A 15,627-nucleotide genomic window follows, 5' to 3' on the forward strand; every position below is an offset into this window, starting at 1 on the left:
ACCCCAAACCAAATATGCCTGATACTTCACTTTCAATGCATATACAGCATAGCTCTCTGCTTCAATGACAGGGGAGAAGAATAACTGATACTTCACACATCCAGCAGAGCTCTCTGCTACAACGGCAAAGGAGAAGAAAAAGGGTTCGCACTCAAAACGCGGGGAGTAGCTGGCTTGTTACGGCAGTTACTACCCCAAACCAAATGTGCCTGATACTTCACTTTCCATGCATATCCAGCATGGTTCTCTGCTGCATCGGCATGGGAGAAAGACTGATACATCACGCATTTCCAGCATAGCTCTCTGCTTCAACGGCAGGGGGAAAAAAACAAAAACAAAAACAAAAAACTGATGCTTCACGCATATCCTGCATAGCTTCAACGACAGGGGTGAAGAAAAAAAAAAGGATTCGCAATCACAAAGCGAGGAGTAGCTGGCTTGTTACGGCGGTTACTACCCCAACCAAATGTGCCTGATACTTCACTTTCAAGGCATATCCAGCATGGCTCTCTGCTTCTACAGCAGGGGAGAAGAAAAAAAAAAACCAACAAGAGCTGTACAACATAGTCTAGGTAAAACAAATAAGCATGGGTGTAGCTTGCTTATCGCAGCGGTTACTGCCCCTACTACCCCTAACTAATCAAGCTAGATATTTCACTTGCATGCAGCTCCATCACTGCTCTCTACATTAATGGTGGGGGTGGAAGGGGAATAGAACAAGGAGCTAAGAGTAACAGATAAGAATGAGAGAAAAAAATGTGTGAGGCTTGCTGGGCAGACTGGATGGGCCATTCGGTCTTCTTCTGCCGTCATTTCTATGTTTCTATGTTTCTATGATCACTAGGGAGTTGTGGTAAGTCTGGGGGGGGATTAAGGAGGGTGAGGGGGTTTAATTTTTTTTTTTTGCACATATGGACATATACCCAACTCATTTAATTTTTTTTATGTCCATATTGACCGCAAATGGGACCCCCTTTGGACATATTGACATATGGACATAAACTTTTGCTCTGCACATCCCTACTCAGCCCCCTCTATCCATTGCTTTTATTTTGCCTCCAATTCAATACCCGTTTTCTAAATTAAAAAATTAAACAAAACCCAATCACACTCAAAAACAAACAACAAATACTACTTGCAGAGAAAGTACGGAATCTTGGAGTAATAATTGACACTGAACTAAACTTAAAACAACACATATCCCTGAAAGTAAAGGAAGGATACGCTAAACTCATGGTCCTCAGAAGACTCAAACCACTGCTATCAACTGCTAACTTTCGATCAGTACTACAAGCGTTGATATTTGCAAGCACTGATTATTGTAATGCACTTCTACTAGGCCTACCATACACCTCACTAAGACCACTACAAGTTTTGCAAAACACAGCAGCAAGAGTTTTAACCGGCAAGAACAAAAGAGAACATATCATGGAAACACTGGCCGAACTACACTGGCTTCCGATTGAACAAAGAATCCATTACAAAACATTGTGCACCATACATAAATTAATACATGACGAAAACGCAGACTGATTAAATACAGCCCTCCGAGTACACGTCCCGAACAGAAACCTAAGGTCAGCAAACAAAGCCCTCCTGTCCATACCATCAGTCAAAACAGCAAGACTAACACAAGTAAGAGAAAGGGCATTATCATTGGCAGGACCCATACTGTGGAACTCCATGCCCTTAGATTTAAGACTACAAAGAGATAGCAAAACTTTTAGAAAAGGTTTGAAAACCTGGCTATTCAAACAGGCCTTCCAGAAAGAGAAGGGAGAATAGAAGCCAGGAATGGGCAAAGCACGAACAATTTAACAACCATACACACTGCAGAAATCCACTAAGTGTGTAGTTTTAAGATACAGCACAACATAACTAATGGATAAGTTACATTTGTAAAATTAGCTCTGTAATTAATACTGAGAAGGAAAGACATGGACATGAATCACATTTAACATCTAACATTGATAACAAACTATGTTACTGAACCTTATGGCACCTATGTAAACGTACAAATTGTAGTATGATTACTTTTATGTACCTTAATGTAAACCGTTGTGACGGCCCCCACCAAATGACGGTATAGAAAAGACTTAAAATAAATAAATAAATAAATAAATAAAATAACTTGTTAACTTGCTCTCAGTTGGATTTCCTGCTTCCTGTATGTTATATTTACTCTGTATATTATACTTGCTCTTGTTACGTTCCTTCAGCCCACTTCCCAATCCCTGTTTGATGTAATTTTCTACCTGCAGTTTGATGTAAACCGATATGATGTTTCTACTAATATCAGTATAGAAAAGCCATGAAATAAATACATAAATAACTCTGCCCAAGGAAGCAGGGTGGCCCAGTCATCTTGTCTGCTGATTACAAAAGAGCGGAGAAAGGTCTTTAAAGTCCAGTTGATATGTTCAGCCTGACCATTGCCCTGCGGGTGGTATGCGGAGGTTAAGTCAAGTTGGATACCGAACTTCTTACACAGTGATCGCCAGAAGTTCGCCGTGAACTGGACCCCATGATCGGAAACAATGTGCTATAGGAGCCCATGGATATGAAAAATGTTTTGGGTAAAAAGCTGTTGGTCCTCATCGTCAGGAGACGGTTTCGGAGAAGATGACCCAACAGGACCTTCACCTATACCAGTCCTCGTTCCCTGCAGGTGGAGCCCTTGGGTACCAGGACTGGCAGAACGTAGGCATGGTTCTCTCTGTCAAGGCATCAAACCGGGAGATGAGAAGCAGAAGCAGTGTTGGACAGGCCAAGGGTCAAGGCAGGCAGTGGATGAGCAGAGTCAGGGCAGGCAGCATACAAGCAGAGATGAAGGGCCAGGCCCGAGGTCGGGGCAGGTGGAGACCAAGCAAAATCAAGGTACCAGGCTGGAGTTAGGGTAGGCGGAGCTCAAGTGGAGTCAAGTGAAGCAGGATCAGAACCAGAGAATCAATCTGAGGGGATGAGGAGCAAGGCAGGAACTGGAGGCAAGGAGCAGGAAGGCAGGAACCAGGAATTAGGAGCAGGAGACAAGGCAGAAATGCAGGAACCAAGGCAGGAATCAGGAATGAAGAGAACTCACACTCAATGTATGAACAGGACCCATTGCTGAGGCAAAGTGGTGGTGGCTGGGCAGGGTATAAATACCCACCCTGTCCGATGTCATCTCCCCAGGCCATGGAGAGATTTCCTGATGCTGGCCGTTTTAAATTCCCCAGAGGCACACGCGCGCCTAGGGGGCTTGTGGTGTGCCTGCACCTCTACGGGGAATTTAAAGTGGAGTGCGTGTCAAAGAGCCATGAAAGTAGGCCACTGCTGCGGCGGTCGGCATCTGCGAGAGGAGACGGCAACAGGGGGAGCCGACACGGACCACCTACCCACCCAGGTGAGGGTGCCCGGTTATGGTCTCACACAGCCAGGAACCCTAACAGGATGTGGTCATGGCAGTTAGTGTAACTGGGTTTAGAAAAGGTTTGGATAAGTTTCTAGAGGAAAAATCCATAAACTGCTATTAATTAATAAGCAATAATAACTTGAGATATATTTAATGTTTGGGTACTTGCCAGGTACTTGTGACTTACATTGGCCGCTGTTGGAAACAGGATGCTGGGCTTGATGGACCCTTGGTCTGTCCCAGTATGGCATATCATATGTTCTTATGAGTGTTAGATGTAGTATACTTGGATTTCAGTAAGACCTTTGACATGGTTCCACATAAGTGACATAAATTTGAGTACCCTTGGGATGAGACCTAGAGTGATTGACTGGGTTAGAAACTGGCTGAGTGGGATTCAAAAAAGGGTAGTAGTAAATGGAGCTTTCTCTGCTGGGGGGGGGGTATATTACTAGTGGGGTGCCTTAGGGATTGGTCCTTGGATCCTTTGTAAGTGATATAGCTGATGGATTGTTGGGCAAAGTTTGTCTTTTTGTCGATGATACCAAAATCTGCAACAGGGTAGACAAGCAGGAAGGTGTGGAAAACCTGAGAAGGAATGGTCTATAGACTGGCAGCTAAGATTTAATGCTGAAAAATGCATATCAATGCATTTAGACTGCAAATACCCAAGTAGAGGTATAGTTTAAGCATGAAAGAAGAGCAGGATCTGGGGGTGCTTATATCTGGTGATCTTAAGTTGTCCAGACAGGTGAATAAAGTATCAGCAAAAGCCAGAAAGATGCTTGGCTGCATAATGAGAATTTGTCTTATGATGATCCATGTTCTTTTGTACACCACTTAGACCAATTTATTTAATATATGCAGTTTATAAGTATTTTTAATAAATAAAGACTGCATACATTTTACCCACGGGGTTTGCTCCAGTTCTCAAAGCAAAATGTTCCTTCCTGTTTTGTTGAATCTGCAGACAACTATCTTTCTTGGTACCAAATGAAAAAACTTTGAGTTTTCATGTACCTTGAAATTTTATGCTGAAATTTCAATTATTTCAACAATTGATTTTATTCTGTTAACCCTTACTGTCAAATTATCTTGCAGGGAACTGCATTTGGTCTGGAATTTAGGATAAATATTACATAAGTGTACAACTTTTCACAGACTTCTCAATCACTTTCAGCAGTATGCTGTACTCCCAGTAAGGCAGCTCTTAGAGTCAGGAACTCTTCCTCACTTGGTTCACCCCAGATACTTGCTCTGTAGGGCATCTATTCTCTCTTAGCAACTCCTTTCATTTTGGTGAGCTTCATGCTGACTGTTTTCTCAGACAGGAGTTCTAACAAGATTCTTCCATTGCTGGTTAGTACTTCTTTCTGCATACTCCCACTGAGGACATATTCTCTCTGGAATACACTTATCCAGAAGTCTCTCTGGACCAAGATGAAGTATATTCCTTGACCTCTTTTTCCAAGTCTTCTTCCTTCCACACTAAAGACTTAGGTATCCCAACTTGGCTCCAGCCATCTTCTTCTTCCTGTTTGTCTTTCTTGAAAGCCTGAACACTATGGCCTTGGGCCCAAGCCAGTTTCTGAATAATTCTTGTTCTCACTCCATTGTAGAAAGAATTCTCTAGGACTTTCCCTGTGGAGGGACCAGGCTCTAGTAGAACCCCTTTGTAGACAGAGGGGCAACCTCAAAATATAGGCTGCTAAATGGCTTCTCCTCTTTCAAAGGAAAGGAAGCATTAGAACTAAGGTTCATAGGATAAGAATGAAAGGAGGTAGTCTCAGGAGTAATATAAGAAAATATTTCTTTACAAAGAAAGTAATGAGTGCATAGAACAGCCTCCTTGTGGATATAGTAGAGACAAGAACAGTATCTGAATTCACAAAAACATGAGGGAGTGGTAGGGACTGTAAAGCTGAATGGTTGGTGTGGATGGACAGATTGGATAGTTTTTTTCTGCCATCAAGTTTCTACATTTACTATGTTTTCCTGATTTTTGCTCCGAAAAAAACACTACATTACATTGAAGGAGTTTTATCAAATCTTAGACCCACCCACTGGGGAGTCAGTCCTCCTAAGACACTCCCACCTACAATACTGGTATATCAGTGTGGGTGAGACCATTGTTGCCATAAACGTTAAGGGCAATCTACTAGTAAGGAGCAAATTTGGTGGTCCTTTTACAGTAATAGAGTAATTGAAAAAATATGGAGATTTGTGGTAGTAATGATGTTGAGAAAAATAGACATTTACAACTTTCCCTACTTTGAGGAGTTAAACAGGAAGAATAGAGTAATACTTCTTAGACAAAAACAGTAATCATATTGATGCAAAAAGAGTGATAATGTTAACGTATATAAGATTATTAAAAATAGTTATATGAAGAAAGCATGGGAATCTCAATGGGAAAAAGGAAATGGTGATATTTCCAGGACAATGAACATTCTGTCTCGGCCATTTTAAGTTTAAAGTAACAATGAACTACAATGATTATCATTGTCTGATGTTTTATTTGAAGTTTGTGTCATGATTATTTTATTTTTGTAAGTTAATTTGTTGTACATATTTTATTTTATGCTTGTTTCTTCTGTAAGCTGCCTAGAATGGTGTGGACTAGAAATATTTTAAATAAATATATTCAGGTGGTAATGTTGGGCAAACTGAGATTTGGTGGTAGATTCTAGGTAAAAGTTCTAGTATAGGGAGGTACATCTGGATTTTCTTAGTTTAAAGATGGTACAAAAAGCCATGAGAAGAGTTCAGAGCATCAAGGGAATGAGTATAGAGTAAGAAGAGGAGCAGGTTTAGGACAGAGCCCTAAAATACACTGACTGATAATAGGACAGTGTTGGTGGAAGGTCTGACAGAAAATACACTGAAAGTATGATTGAGGAGTAAGAGGAAAACAAAAATAAAATAGATGCTGGAAATTTTATTTATTTCATTTATTTAAAATTACACACCTTTTCAACCCAGTATCTAGGTGAGTTACAATAAAACCACTGTAATAAATATAAGTGAGAACAGAGTGTAAAGGATTAGACAGTGATCTCAACAATATCAAAATCACGTTATCCCTTCTGAAATTATTGCCTTCCACCCTGACTAAGGCCTGGATTTATCAAAATGCACTAAATATCGCATGTGATAGGAAAAGTGGTATGTTCTGTTTTATGGTAATAGGCAGTTTATCGCAATTTGCGCTAATACTTATGTGAAGTGCTATCATATTTCGTACATACAACCACTGGGGGGACCATGTTTAGTAGGTTTAAGTGAGATGTATGAACAGAACAGTGATTTGATGACCTTCAGAGTGAGGAAACTCACCCAAAGATGAGATTTGTGCAATGTTCTCTCAAGATGTTACCCAGGTAGATAGTCCTTCAAGCTAGGTTGAGAGAACATTGCACAAATCTCAACTTTGGGTGAGTTTCCTCACTCTGAAGGTCATCAAATCTTCACAAGAGAGCACTCTTCTGTTTGTACGTCTCGCTTTGAATGTCAAAGTGGCCCCTAACCCCTACACTAATACCTAAACCTCACCTTGAGTTACGAGGTAGGCCTCCCATAGAGATATAAATACCTATCTAGTGTGAGGTTTCTCGCTCTCTCTCGCTCTCTCCCTCCCTCCCTCCTTGGCTGGCTCTCCAGGAGCTTCAAAACAGCATGTGCCTTCTCACACAGCTTTTGCATTAAAGGTGTTTTTTGCATGCAAAAACACAATATAGCACTTTGATAAATGACCCCCTAAGTTAGCAGAATTCTTCTGTAGGTACATTTCAATTTTACTAGCTATTTTCTGCCAACTTTTGAAACTAAGATTTATTGTAAAGATTCCTGGAAGCACAGCATTGCCACATGTGACTTCAGGGTCCCTGCCTGTCACCAACGCTGCAATTTTGCACTTTAAGTTTCCTTAGCAAGTTTCAATAAATAATATCACAACCGCATTGAAAAACTGATATATAGTAGACTGCATCCAGGAGCTTATGTGACCTTGATTTACAGAGCTGATTTGAGCTCTGTGGTTCTTCGTGGCACAGGGGGCTCTTACAGTATTAGTATTTCTACCATGGAACGCATAGTAAGCAAACAGACATCAAATCTTTCAGTTTAGGGAGCCATGCTGTAATTTTCACTCCAAATTACTCCTCATAGAAAAGAAATGTACTACTCTCCCAAGCAATAGGGAAAATCCTTTCTCCCTGAAATATTAACCCACAATAAAGCAATAAACGCAACAAAAAGCTTAAATTGCATGCAGGGGGATCTCATAAGATAAACTTGAAAAAGTGCATCATGTATTCCTCGCCTGAAGCTAAAATTAATCTGAACAAGAGGAATTTCTGTTGATATCACAGAAGTAAATTGTATATAATTATGTTCAGCAAAAATTATTCTCAGAATGGGTACAAGGTCAGAAGGAAAAGAGAAAATATCTCCCTGAAAACAACTTATTGATGGATACATTCAAATATTGCTTGTGGATATGTCTCAGGCAGACCAGTACCTCACTCTACCTCATCCCTTCCTTTCCTCCCTCTCATGTGCTCTTTCTCCTCTCTTCTTCATTCAGCCTTAGTTTGGATTATAGACTTCAGAGTAGTGTCGTGGAAAGAAGCAAGAAACAAAGTTATCCCCTCTCCCCTCCAAAAAAGTAACCACATAAATTATTTAAAGTGCTAAGTGCCTAATGTCAGTTATTGGTCATATAAATGTTGCGTTCAAAGGTAGGTCGGGTTTACAAACATTTTAATTTCAATGATGTAAGGCATTTTTCGTTTTAGCTTTCTGGTGGGAAATCTATAACTTTACATCTTGTGCTGTAGTTGTACCATAAATGGTACTGTTCTGAGGATGTTATTTTAGAGGTAGAAATTGTAACCAATGGTAACTGAATTCAGTTCACAGCCGTTCAACATCAGTGCAGCCAAGAGAACCTTTTCAGTCTTTCTCTGCTCCTCTGCTTTAGAGGGAACACTTTCAAAACTGATATCAAATACAATAAATACATAAAGTTGCTTCCCCTCTAGAAATCTAATACCAGTCTTTATGGTCACTGCATGAACACTGGGAATTAAGCAAGCCCCAGGTGAAAGGATCTCAGTGTTATCTTTCCTATTCAGTCATTTCAAATAAACTGGCCTCTTCAGCCTACTTGGGTAAAATAGCCTGGCTGAAAATTGGAGGATCCTCCTGCTTTGCTTTTTCTCATAGGAATTCAGTTTTGGGGGCGAGGTTGCAGCAGCTTTTCCTGTATGGAGTCTACTCACGATTCCAGAATCAGGCTAGTTCAATAATTTCAGTCTTCCTGGCAGCCTCTGATGTCCCTCCCACTGCTGTCTTACTGAATCAGGAAAAGTTCCACAGTCACTCCAGTTTATCCTCCATTCTCTTCCAACTAAAGGAGAACTCTCTACATGCTCCTTTTTCCTCACTATCCTGTGAAAAGCTTCATGAGTGCTCCCTCCTCTCTAAAACTGTAGGAAGGAACTGTCCTTTTCACTATCCTGGGCAGGTCTATAACCTCAAGTCCCTTCACAGCTCCCATTGACAAAATCCACTTATTATGCACCCAGAAAAGTATGCTGGATTATTACTGTTATCTTACTTAAAAGGACTGGACTAGATATAGTCCAGGACTACATAAATTAAAAAAAAAAATGTATTTACATGTTGTCTCCTGCCATCTACCCTTGACCGTATTTTACAGCGTCCGGTTACACTTGGAACCGGACACTGCACAACCGACAGAAAAACCGGACTGTCCGGTTCAAAGCCAGGCAGTTGGTCACCCTACTGGTAATGGAGGGAATTTGTATCACTAGCTGTTGAAGTGACATCAGAATTTGGCATTTTTTTCATATGAGTAGTAGTAAAGGGAAACATCCTAACTCAGCCCAGCCAGTCATTTCAGGGATTATTTTTAGCTAAAGTGGTATGGATTTCTTTTCACTTTTATGTCTATATATATTTCTTGATTTTATTTGCAGTCTACCTCCCAAAATCACAGACAGTGTGACATGATTTCTGAAACATTTATATTATGTAAATAGAAATAGATTAAGATATATATAGAGAGACCCACACATACATACAAAACACAGTTTAATATTTAAAAGTTTGATTTCCAATCATGTATTTTTACAGGAGGGGTAATAGTGGGGGTGATCATGATTGTTGAGTTTAATAATCACAGTCTCGGAGAGGGAAAAAGTTAACTGAGGAGGGAAGGGGCATAATGTTGCCTACTCTTTTTTATAAACAGACTACTTGTGACATTGGCTTGGGCATAGAGAACAATACAGTTATGATTTGGGGTGTGTATGTGTGTGTGTGTGTCGGGGGGAGAGGCATTACTTTTTCAGGGGTGACCACTTTCCCACCCTTGTCTACCCAAGGTGACACTCATACATGGGGTGAGTATTACTAGTACTTCACTTTTTTACTTTTCAAATGATAAATAATAGGGGTGTGCATTTGTTTTCGACGTATTGGCAATTCACAACATATATGTCCCTATTTGTTGTATACGTGGGGTCACCAAACATATGGCGAACCCCCACGAATACAACGTATCTAACAAATACCCCCCCACACACACACCCTCCTGACCCCCTCAAGACTTATCAAAAGTCCTTGTTGGTCCAGCGGGGGTCCTGGAGCAATCTCTTGCACTCGGGCTGTCAGCTGCCGGTATTCAAAATGGTGCCGATAGCCTTTGCCCTCACTATGTCACAGGGGCTACCAGTGCCATTGGTCAGCCCCTGTCACATCATTGCTCCTACCATGTGATAGGGGCCGACCAATGGCACTGGTAGCCCCTGTGACATAGTGAAGACAAAGGCTATCGGTGCCATTTTGAATACCGGCAGCTGATAGCCCACGTGCAGGACCCCCGCTGGACCACCAGGGACTTTTGGCAAGTCTTGGGGGGGTCAGTAGGGTGGTAGGTTGTAGTAAATTAAATTTAAAGGGTTGGGATGGGGTTTATTTGGGAAACAAATACATATGTAACTAATGAATGGATCGGGGTCCCCTGAGAACGGATGCAACGGATTTGGCTCCCCACGAATTCAAATACCGAATGGGACGAATCCGTCCCTGCTGCACATCCCTAATAAATAACACACAAAGGGGCCAATGCAAAGCAATTGTGTTAAAAGCAGGCACAGAGTGTTCAGCGCCTGCATTCCTAGCACGTCCCCAGGCACTTCTCCCGGGGATGCCATGCAATATTCAAATTAGGGGTTGTGCTGGCAGCAGGAGCCCGAAAGCGGTTGGCCATCCACCGGTTAGGAAAGCAGATGCCAAATTTATCAGCATCTGTTTTCCTAATCGGCACCCAGCCAGAGGTTTGGGAAAAGGATGCTTGTTAACTGAGCAGCCGTTTCCTGAACCTGTCTGTCAGCACTTTTTAAAAATGTGTTTTTCAACTTTTTTAAAGATTTTGTTCCTCTTACATAATATCACAATGATATGAAGTAGAAAGATGTACAGAAAAGCAATATTTTCTGCTTTTCTGTACAACTTCTGGGAGTGCTTAGCAATTAACTTTTGGGAGTGCTTAGCAATTAACGCCTGCTCTAGGCAGTGATTAATTTTTGAGCATAAAAATCTGTGTTTTTAGACGCACATTTTTTTTTATTTCGGGTGATTCCTTATTAGCCTGATCAACATGCATGTGCATGTGACCAGCGCTATTAGTTTTGCTGTGCAATGGCCGCACATTGTGGAGGCGCCAATCCCTTATTGCATAAGAGGATTAGGTAGCGCCTACACAACCCGCATCCAACTGTGGGTTAAACAGTACGCTCGGCATCAGCCCCAAAGAGTAGAGTCTGCTTTTCTTCTTAAGATGAGAGCTGGCAGGAATGACAGAATGCTGTGACTTAATTCATCTGGATCTACTGCTTCATCATCTTTTAATAGTTGCAATTACTGTACCCTATTATCTGCCCCAGTGCTATGGTAGAAGAAATGATTTAACAATTCAAGTTCCTTCCATAGAACTGTATCCTAGACACTAGGCTGTTCCCTTTTCTGCCTTTTGAAAATGCTAAGTTGAGCTATTAATTGAAACCCTTTGTGATATCTGCCTCGTCTGTCACGCTCTGATATTTATGCTGTTTTTATTTGTTTTTTTTCTCTCTGATTACATTTTTTGGGGATTTATATATTAGCTGATGCTTTTATTTCACTTGGTCTTTGAGTCTGCCATTCATTTTCAGGGTGCTTTGATTATTTCCTTCACAATACAGATATCAACCTTCCACTACACACTGGAGACTTTACATCAATATTAATAGATCCAGCTCTAACTTGCCTCCTCTAAGGTCTCTAGTGCATACACAATGATAAAAATTTGAAAAGTAATACTCAAGAAATGGGAAACATTTTTGAGAATTGTATTTCTCCAGGGTAAATCACTGTTAAAGAGATTTAAAAGTACCATAGCATAAGTTAATACCTAAAAAAAGAAGAGGAAGGATGCTGAGGCCCACTTCATTCAGTCCGAAAACTGTAACCAACAAAGCAAATGAACATTTTAGTTTTGCAGAAATACAGATGCATCAACCTTTTATTTTGAGGATCTGTTACAACAGCTTTGTTAAAGAAGGAAAAAGTACTGGGAATTATCATATGCAAAGAATACTTCCTTGAAGGAGATCCCATTTACTGCCTATATATTGAATATTGCTGGACCTATATTTTACTTTGACTGGTAAAGGCCAGAATAGAGGGGCATGTAATACACTCTATTTGGATTTGCAGCAAGTCCTTTGATCAAGTTCCACACGACAGATACTGGCTTCAAAATGCAAACTATAATGTTTCAGCAGGGGCTCTGGGAGTGAATCAAGAGGGTTGGAAAATAGAAAGCAGGAATGCCAAAAAAAAAACCAAAACAAAACCAAAGCGTGTGTATTCCACTTGCCACCCATGAGAAGTAATAAATGTAGTAAGTGGTTAGTGCTGGGGTCACTGCATTTTTTTTTTATGCCATAGAAACAATTTGGACAGAAGGCCTAACTAGTAGTAACTAGTTTTGCACAAAATAGATGGGCATTGGATTATTAAAGGGCTATTTTTTCCATTATATGATAGATAAAATTCTGCTTTCTGGCCTGCATTTCAGTACAGAGTAATCTGTCCAAGCATTAGAGAAAAGAGTAGATTTATCCAATGATTTTCCATGCAGCTTCCTGCACTGAGATACTATTATTATAACATTAATGATAGGCTCGTTTGAGACCACTTAAAGCTTTATTAAAAAAAGCAATTTCCCTCCCCACCCATACCATTTGTGGGTCCTTTGGGGTGAGAGAATTTCAGAGGCAGAACTCTCTGGAAGACCTCTGAGAAGGCCAAGCTGTGGGCTATCACTGCAATTGGGTTACACAGCTTCCTTGGGACTTAACACTGAAAGAGTTATTATTTGGAAGTTTCAAGCAGGCTGCAGGATAGATTGGCCTACTTATAAGAGTCTACTGCCAGGCTCAGCATGTAAAGCTAGCCAAAGTATGGTACAGGCCAAGTGGAGTAAGGCTTTTTTTTTTTTTTTTAACGCCTTCAGCCAAGCTTTCTCCCAGCCTGTTTCTTATTAAAGTAGTAATATCCACTATTCCAGGACATGTATACAAAGTCACCCACACATGATACTATAATGTATGTTATTGATAATTTATTTGTTAGTCCAGTTTAAACTGATTGTAATCTGCTTTGAGACCATTCATGGAAAAAAAAATCAGAATATCAAATGTTTATAAATAAAATAAAAAGCCATCACCCTCAACTAAAAGAAGAATACGGCATTGTTTTCATGGAAAATACATTTTGGGCTTCCTATTTTTGTTGTATGTCTTGTGTGGAAGTGAGCAAGGCTCAGAAAAGGTCTGGTAACATTACAAATGGTAACTTCAACATGTTTTCAATGAGGACTTACTGCTTTTCAACCTTTACATAGCTAAAATGTAAATATATTTGGTACTCTAAGGAGTGAATTTTTAAAAATGTTGTTTGTGTTAAAAGGCCAATGTGTGAATATCATGCATTTTAAAAGCCACAAGTTACTCGCGTATGTGCGTGTGAATGAGTAAAAAAAAAAAAACCAAAAAAGAGCGGAATTGGGGCATGCCAAGGGCATTCCAGGATGGGGCCAAAATTTACACACATAAATCTGTATTTTAAATCCTGTGGCCGCAGCGCACAGGACGCTGTTAGCTGTGCAGGTTTACTTCTGCTCCTGATGAGATGTAAGTCTGCATAAATCTATGTTTAGGCCTAAAATGACTGAGTGAGGACTCTGGGTCGCCTGGGAGGACTGTAGTCTGAAGAACCAGAGGGGTCTGGATGACCTCGAGATGGATTGGGCAAACGAGTGGACTAATTGGTAAACTGGGAATGTCTTTCATATGAGCATGCTTTAAAATTTGCTTTCCTGCATGCGTTAAAGCTAACAAAGTCCTATGGAAAATATGTGAAATACATTTGCTCGAGTATCCGCAGTAGATGCATTTTAAATCATACATGTGCAACTTTGCATGCAATTTAAAATTCAAACTTATAATAACCCACATAGAGTTCAAGTCTGTGAGTACATTATACCCACAGACTTAATCACAAATTTTCAAAATGGACTTATGCACTTGTAACCCCATCCCCGGGTGCAGACTGCTATCTGATGGGGCCATAAAAGAATTTGTCTCTTTGGGGCTGAAGCCACTCACCAGCTAATTCTCTCATGGTCCCTCTATCTCTCAGGGCTGGATCCTTTGTAGGTGGGGGGGATAGTGTTACTTTCAGGGCTCATTGTGACAGTGGTGACTCTTATTTGCGTTCCCAAGAGCGTACACTTTTCCCCAACACTATGGGGTAGATTTTATAAAAGTACGCCCACGCGTACTTTTGTTCGCGCACCAGGCGCAAACAATAGTACGCCGGATTTTAATAGATATGCGCATAGCCACGCGTATCCTTTAAAATCCGGTGTTGGCATGTGCAAGGTTGCCCAAAATCAGCAGCCTGCGCGCGCCGAGCCATGCAGCCTGCCTCCGTTCCCTCCGAGGCCACTCTGAAATTGGAACAGCCTTGGAGGGAACTTTCCTTCCACACCCCCCCCCTTTGTTTTAAAAGTTATGTCTGCCAGTGGCAGGCGTAACTCTCTCGCACCGGCCAGCCGGCCGGCGCACGATTCCCTGGCCCGGGAGCTGTTTCGGAGACCTCGGCCACACCCCCGAAATGCCCCCGGGCCAGAACCACGCCTGCAGCCCCGCCCCTGAATGATGTGCCGCCACGGCATGCCCCCCCCCCCCCCCCCCGACATGCCCCCCGACATGCCCCCGATACGCCCCCCCAGGAAAGCCCTGGGACTTATGCGCGTCCCGGGGCTTGCGCGCGCTGCCGAGCCTATTCAACATAGGCTCGGCGCGTGCAGGGGGAACTTGGGGCAGGTTTTCGGGGGGTACACGCATACCCCTTTGAAAATCTGCCCCTATGGGTGCAGTAGGTGCCACAAAGAATAAACAGCAGACTTTGGGTTGAGTGTCCAAAGTATTTATTGATGGGTAATTAGATGAAATAATGGCACAGTTCAACTTAAATCCTTTAGTTTCCACAAGTGGCTGTTACAGTTCTTTCTCTATCTATCTTTACTTTTTTTTCCAGGGTCAAGGGAAACACCATCCATTTTGAATTAATGAGTTTCCCAAGTGGACAGGGATATCCTTGTTGTGATGAGAAAAACCCCTTCCAGTTCGCCACAAATCTATCACACAGTATCTGTATAGTATTCTCAATTATCTCTCTTCCCAGATGTGAAGATTCCAAGTGGGTGGTCTTCTGATGTAACTCAAATTTGGTCTTACAGCTAACCTCAGTCCTTCTCGATCTCATTCACTTCTCATAATTCTTAAGTTGGGAAGGGATTCTCTGGAACTCTCAGCTTTTGATGTTCCTTAATCAGGGTAGGAAGAAGGGACAGGCAAAATCTTCCTCCCAGATCTTCTAACAAAAATGTATTTTTATCTCAAAATTGAGCTTAACACCAGAGTTGTTCCTTGCAATGGGTCAGCACCTCTAAAGGCAGATCTGGGCAACCTGAACACCAGGGAATCCCCATGTCCAGGTGACTCACAAGCCTCCTACCACAAAAATTCAAAAATCCAAAAGTATCCCAAGAGCAACTCAGCCATCCTAGTTAGTGGACTTAAAGGGATGCTCCTTCG

The sequence above is a fragment of the Rhinatrema bivittatum genome, chromosome 5 (assembly GCF_901001135.1).
Source record: "Rhinatrema bivittatum chromosome 5, aRhiBiv1.1, whole genome shotgun sequence".
Classification (NCBI taxonomy): Eukaryota; Metazoa; Chordata; class Amphibia; order Gymnophiona; family Rhinatrematidae; genus Rhinatrema; species Rhinatrema bivittatum.